This window comes from Sinocyclocheilus anshuiensis, unplaced genomic scaffold (genome assembly GCF_001515605.1).
Source record: "Sinocyclocheilus anshuiensis isolate Anshui unplaced genomic scaffold, SAMN03320099.WGS_v1.1 scaffold210, whole genome shotgun sequence".
NCBI lineage: Eukaryota > Metazoa > Chordata > Actinopteri > Cypriniformes > Cyprinidae > Sinocyclocheilus > Sinocyclocheilus anshuiensis.
The window spans coordinates 1,170,766-1,178,105 of NW_015547666.1; the positions used below are offsets into that span (position 1 = coordinate 1,170,766).

Consider the following 7,340-nt stretch of genomic DNA (forward strand, 5'->3'; position numbering starts at 1 on the left):
CATGGTCGTTATTTCCTGCTGATTAAATCTGTGCTGTAGTGCTATAAAAATAAAGTCGACTTGTCTAGGTTAAAGGGGACATAACACACACAGTTTCGGCCAATCTCATGTTAATCTTGATGTGGGTGGAGCTGAAGAGTCACGAGGACTTACGGGGTGATTGGCAACGAACATAGACATTGATGCAGTTTTACAGCAGTTCCTAGTCATGACCGGGATCTTTTATCGCTGGGACTGCTCCGTCTTTCAGTATCAAACGATGTGCAAATCCAGTGTCAGAATGCACCTTGTTATAAAACATTCATCACCAAAATGACAGGAACAAACAAACGCGCTTGAGAAACTCCGTTGCTGCCCTGGAAAAACAAATTGGATCCACTGTTCACATACACTGAATAAGGTTATCTTTTCCTCGCATCCAAAAACACACATCTTCAGAGACATTAGGCTTGTTCGACTTCATGTGGCACCGCAAAGATCAGCTGCCGCCTGTCAAAAGCAATGCATTCTGGTTAGAAAAATTGTCCGAATTTGATCGGCGCTGCAGCCGCCTTACGATCACATGTGCCATCAAAGTACCGCGAGAGCAAAACGAGACCATGGGTGTATTCCAGAAAGGAGGTTCAACAAACTCTGAGTTAAAACTTGAACTCTGAGTTGACTTACCCTGAGATGCGATACAAGCCTCGATACGTGCTTCACTGAAACCTGCCGGGATTTCTCGAAACACGCTCCGAAGCCTCGGCACAGAACGTAACATCACTAGAAAATTTGTCCGACTTTGTTCGGCGCTGCAGCTGCCTTACGATCACATGTGCCATCAAAGTACCGCGAGAGCAAAACGAGACCAGCCGCCTAGTCTCTGCGAAAGCCTTGATATGACACACTTTATTCTCGTTGGTTAGATTCTGTGATAAGCACGATGTGTGTTGCGTGCTTATTCTAACAATTCAATTCCAATAATGCTCACAACTCTTGTGTTTTTATAACAGTAAAAGCATTTTTAGTGTAGGCGCAGTTATATTGAGTAAAAGCATATACCCCCACTTTATTGGTAACGTTATTTAAATAGCATATGTTAATGTTGAACTTATTCATGAACAGATGGCGCTGTATTAAGCAGTATATAAAAGTGTTTCTGTTGCTTTATTAAAACGTTTCTGAAACATCTGTGTATTTAACAAATATTGCATATAATTCACTTAATCTGTGATAGAGTATGCAAACACTGCGAGAACGTCATTACCAGGAGAAGAAGTGTCCGATTTGACGTCTCCGCTTTTAATTCCGCCCCGACTGCAAGCGGCCACTCTCTCCAGCTGGAGGCAGGCTAGTGTAGTTCCTCTCGAACAACCTAGTCTTCTCGAGCAAGTAACTGTAGTGCTGCCGATGACTTCCGTAACCATGAAAGAAACGCGTTAAGTGGCGCGCTCTTGCTCTCGCTTGGGTCACTGAGTGCGTGCGCGTGCATAAATATCCAACTCTTAACAGTGTAAATAACTCAGAATGCATGAAATGACATTAGACCCCGTTAAGCGCAGCATATTGCAGCTAAAGCGTGTTGCCAATGACAACAGATAAGTACCGCACATTCGCATAAACTAGCACTTAACTGAAAACAACTAAATGAGCCTAAGCAACATGGATAGCCTTAGCAAGACGCATGTTGCAGATAACCTGAGAGCATTAAATGGAACTTAGCTTGTGAAGATGTTCGAGAGAGTGAAACATAGCAGCTGTGAAGTGGATGCTTGATCTCTTGATATCCTTCTTGGGGATGAAGTTCCCATCTGAACTTGTTCTTGAGTCAGTCACATAACTCGTGGAGTCCATGTCAATAATGTAGTGATGCGTGAAGTAATGCTAACTCAGTCACTTCCGAATCAGGCAGCTTATGATCAGTACGGTGAATTCAAGTGTTCAAGTTAACGAACTTGAATGCATCAGAGGTGAGACCATTGGGGAAACGAATTCCACTTCTCTAAATTCCCGATTCCTAGTGATGATGGTGTTTTGCCTGCCGAATTCGCCATTTAATTAGCTATTGAGCAATGCGAAAACTGCTGATAATACTGAAGGACCTTATATATGAATGCTTAGATAGGTTAGGATGCTAAACACAGTTTTGTGTCTTATCTGATGGATATTTAAGGAACAGTTTGCCAGAGTTGTTTTTGGGGGAATAACTGTTATTTTGAAGAAGCACATTTATGCAATTAGCACAATAAATTAATGCATACACTTTAGAAAATTAGTGTTACTGTTACATCCCACCACTGTACTGGTGTAGGTTATAGCAACAGCAACAGCAACACTCCTTAATCTCCAAATATAAAAAACAATAACCATAATTCATAGACCAGTCTCACTTATATCACTGATGCTTTGGCGGATTATCCTCAATTTGTCAATAAGTTGGTCATCTGTGATATGGATTGAAGTTGCGTCCACAGTGTAAACCAGGCAGAAAGCCTGATCAGACAGTGAAGGGTCACTGATGTAATCTTCACTTGTGTGACTAAGTGGCTCCTCTGGGTTGAACCAAGATTTAAAATAGAGACAGAAAATATGTGAAAATATCATATGTATTGCACAAATATAAATCCTTTTTGAAGACATACTGATTGACTGATTGCATGTTTAATATTTAAATGAATGTGGTTTATTACTTTGGAGTTTTCCTTCATATGTCCAAATACGGCTTGGATGATATCTTCTGGCTGAGACCCCGCCAATATATGAGATTGTAAACCCATTGTATCAGTCAAGACAAAAGGCAAATCACAATCTGCACCTCTGACTCTGTGTGTTGTAAGCTACAAGCTGCAAAATGCGTTTTAAGTTTAGAAACATTTTAAGTCTCCCCTCCCTTGCCTCACAGTGCTTTGGTCCAAATGCCTGCTTTCCTCTTTTACATCACCTACACACACACGAGTCCGGTGAGACACCGTGAGAGAGAACAAAGCCAATAGCTGTGGAACTCCAGTAAGTAAAGCTGTCAAGGCTATTTTATTCACTTAAACATCGGATAAAGTGATTATTTTCTCTTTAATACAGATGATGCCAATGTATTTTTCAATGAGTCCCTATGTTAGCAACAATGTAAATAGGTTGCTGTAAATTTGACAGTAACTTACTGGCAGCTGGATGCCAGTAAGTTACTGTAAAAATGTTTACAGTATTATTACTGTAATTGCATTTACAGTACAATAATGTCTTTAATGTATTTTATTTACAGTATTATTACCGTATTTTCATTTAGTCATTTCATAGTCATTTCATTTATTTTCATTTAGTAAAAAAAAATGTTTACCTGTAAAAAACAATCCAATTGTGGTACTGCACTGTAAACCATGATTTTTACCATCCCAGCTCCCCCCCCAAAAATCCCAATAACTCATGAGCTTTAGTTCTGATAATATTATTTTTAATTGTTGAACATTTTATTTTTAAAAGTACAAATTACAAATCTTGTCCTCTCTGATGCACTAGCTTAAAAAAGGGCATCACCACAGTCCCCCGGGGACTTTGTATCATGGCAAAACATACACAAACTGAAAAGCAAAAATTAGCAAGTACACTACCAGTCAAAAGTTTTTGAACAGTAATATTTTTAATGTTTTTAAAGTCTCTTCTGCTCATCAAGCCTGCATTTATTTGATCCAAAATACAGCAAAAGCAGTAAATATTGTGATATTTTATTACTTAAAATAACTGCTTTCTATTTGAATATATGTTTATGAATATTTATTTCTGTGATCAAAGCTGAATTTTCAGCATCATTACTCCAGTCTTCAGTGTCACATAATCCTTCAGAAATCATTCTAATATGCTGATAAACATTTTATGCTATTATTTTCAGTATTTAAAACAGTTGAGTATTTTTCAGGATTCTTTGATGAATAGTAAGATCCAAAGATCAGCATTTATCTGAAATAAAAAGCTTTTGTAACATTATACACTATACCATTCAAAAGCTTGGAGTCAGTATAGTTGTTCTTTTTTTTGGGGGGGGCGGGTAGATTTCTATTTCAGATAAATGCTGTTCTTCTGAACTTTCTATTTATCAAAGAAACCTGAAAGAATTCTACTCGGCTGTTTTCAACATAATAATAACAACAATAATAATAATAATAATAATAGTTTTCTGAGTGCGGCATTTAGGCTATATGCAAATTAATTATCTGCCAGCAGGAGGCGCTGTTGGAGTGATAGAGATCAGGGTTTCCCCGGTAACAGCTGTACACAAAGCAGCGCTCCACTCACAAACGCTGCTTTATCAGAGTGGTTTCTATTTTGAAACGTGCAGTGCTCATGTTTATTCAACATGTGCTAGCATGTTCCTCTCTTTAAAACGTCAACCTGTTCTGTGAGTTAGTGGAGAACAGCAAATGTACCTTGAGAGCATTTTGAAAGCATAAGGAACCGTCTGTATGGTATTTTGATGTCATACACCGATCGGTCTGCACACGCAAACAAAGCCAAAACCTAGATATTTTAGGCAATATAGAAATCCTGGTCAGGACGCGTCCTGGGAAAATGGCACGTATGGTCACGCTAAGCTAGAGGATAATTTGGCTAATTTAGTAACGTTAACGTTAGTTAAGTTGATGGAAGCTCACCCGTTGTTAGCACCGCTACAACGGCAAACACACCTCCGATGCAGACGACATGACCACAAATTTGAAAATAAAATACAAAAGATGTTCTTAACAGTGGTGTTTCTTAACTCAGTTTTCCTCAGTAGGTTGTTAGCTCGCTGTTTTACGTTAACATTACGTCTGTCACTGAATTTAGGGACCGTCTCTAAGTTACGTACAACATTGGTACACACTTTCTGACTTAAATAGCATTTGAAGAGAATTACCTTACTTGCGATAAAGAGGCAGAATAGAGAAGATAACTTACTATGCTTCTCTTTGTTCAACTAAGTTAGTAAACTTCGGCTAACTGACATTATTAACTTACCAGTTGATGTTATCATCGATACTATGGCATTCACCAGAAGAGGATCCAAAATACTCCTCCGACGTTGCAGACTACATCCAGACTAGAAATCTGAAAATAACAAACAAAAGAAGTACTAGAAAATACTGTTTAAACCTGTTTACCTCAGTATTTCACGTTAATTCGCTGTTAAGGTTAACAACTCGCCAGAGGAGCTAACTTGCATTAAAGGGCAGCAGAACGTACAAACATGTTTCTCGGTTTAACTAAGGTTTATTTCGACTAATATAGGTGACCTTTACTTACTCACCAGTCGATGTTATCAGCCTTTTGGCGGCATTTGTTTTCACAACAAAACCTGCCCAATTGCTACTAAAAAAGCAGCCCACAACTAGCACAAACTAACCATGTTTCGAGGGGCCCCCGGTAAAAATTGCATTCAGGGGGCTAAAATACACGTTATTGGGGATGCTTCAATCCGCGGACATGAAAAACAACGCGCGGCAACAGTGATAAAGTAGCCTAATTCCACGGGAAAACCATGGATTTGGCAACACTGTGACAGATGTCTAAAATGGACACGACCGCTAACGCGGTGTGACCACAACAGCTTGAAGTTGTCTAATTTGGCACGGTCTCCCTGCTACGCTAATAGTAAGGCTTTCCTCTGTGTATACATATCCTTACAAGTACAATTTTAGCTGTATTATTTGTGTCCCCTTCAAAAATTGCTCTTGAGATATTTTATGTTTATTGTCCCCCCCTACTGTTAGACGAAATTTACGCCGCCCCTGGTTATAGGGTTAATGCAGGGAGTAAAAGACCCGGTGTTACAATATATTCAGTTCCTGAAATATTTGGTTCCACTGGGTGGCACTTGCGTGAATATTCATCAGGATACCCCATCGTGGGTGGGGCCTTCAAGTACAGGCGAGTGCAACATAAATTATTAGCGTGAGCGCCTCAGATCGCGTTTTGTCTTATGGATTATTTCAAGCAGTTAATAAAGTTGAACGAAGTTAAGCCAAATTAAGACAATTATTTCAATTGTATTTATATCTAACCTCTAAACAAATTACAGCTCATCCATTCACGTCATCATTGTCATAAGTGAACACAAAAATGCACTGGTGTCAACTAAAGTAATGCTATACTTAGTTTAAGTAATCTTATACTTATATTAGTCCAATAAGTAGTTTTAATATTATTTGCATTTTTTGCTGTAGTTATATTTCCCTTTTCTAACCTCATTAATAATATAATGTGATATATCTAAAGTTATCTAACTATCATAAATACTATTTAAGGCCTTTCCACACTGAGCGCGATGCGAAAAAGCGAGGCGAATCGCCGACGAATGGTGCTTTCACACCGAACGCGAAATGATTGTTCGCCTTCTGCTAATTCACGCCTGCACGCTAGGTGGCACTGACCAACAATGCATTTTTCCTTAGATATGTATCTCGTAAATGGATTTAACATTGTCCGCAACTCAATATACAACAGTGGCGGACTGGCCATCTGGAGCACCGGGAGTTCCTCTTCAGGAACTCAAGCTGCATCGGAAAACGCTAGGGGAACGCCTTCTGTGACCATGCTCTGAATAACATGTGAAATCAGTCCAATAGCTGAGCGGGACGTCACGGGTGGGTGACGTCATGACCAGGAAGCTATAAAAGCACGTGCGGCGGAGCCAGCGTCAGCTTTCTGTCATTCAGCAAAGCGCTCTGTGTGTGTCAGTCATATTTATTGTTGTCTGTCAATTGTGAAAGTCTATAAGCTCCAGATATGTCTAAGCTCATGCAAAGACAAAGCATTTCAAGGGCAAGAGCAAGCCACGTTGTAGGTTGTGTGTTCCTCCCTGCAAAAAGCCACGTTATATCACGAGTGGGGATACACACAGCCTGTGCGTGGTTTGCTTGGGAGCGAAGCACAGTTGTTACTGCCTTGCTTCGCTCTCAGAGGGCTCTCTTTGAGGAGGGAGCCTTCACTAGCGTTAGGCGGAGCGGCGGCTGTGCTCGTGGGTTTCGCGTATGGACCTGCTTCCTAATCACCAGATCCTGCGCCCGCTCTCGGGGTTTCGGAAGCCCGCGCTGAGGTCCTTCCCACCGGGGAGAGGGTGCGATGCTCCGCCTGTCTTTCTCCGAGGAGATTGATATGGAGGGCGTCAAAGAGCTCGCCAGTTGCACAAGCATCAGTTACACAAGCATATTATAATATAGCTGCATTAATAGGGAGCGGAGCTCGCGCAGTCGGCTTGCGGGGGGCGGATTGTGCTTTTTCCGCTGTTAAGCGCTCCACTCTCACCGGGCACGCTCTGAGGAGTGTGTCCGTACCTGTGATCTTGCGATTGCGGTCCCGCTGCTGCTGAGGCACGGCGGCGACTGAGATCG

At 40.8% G+C, this 7,340-nt stretch overlaps 1 pseudogene; it reads right to left on the bottom strand.

Moving 5' to 3' along the window:
• LOC107702563 (interferon-induced protein 44-like) overlaps window positions 1-7,340 on the bottom strand; it is a 29,078-nt pseudogene that overhangs the window by 6,244 nt on the left and 15,494 nt on the right.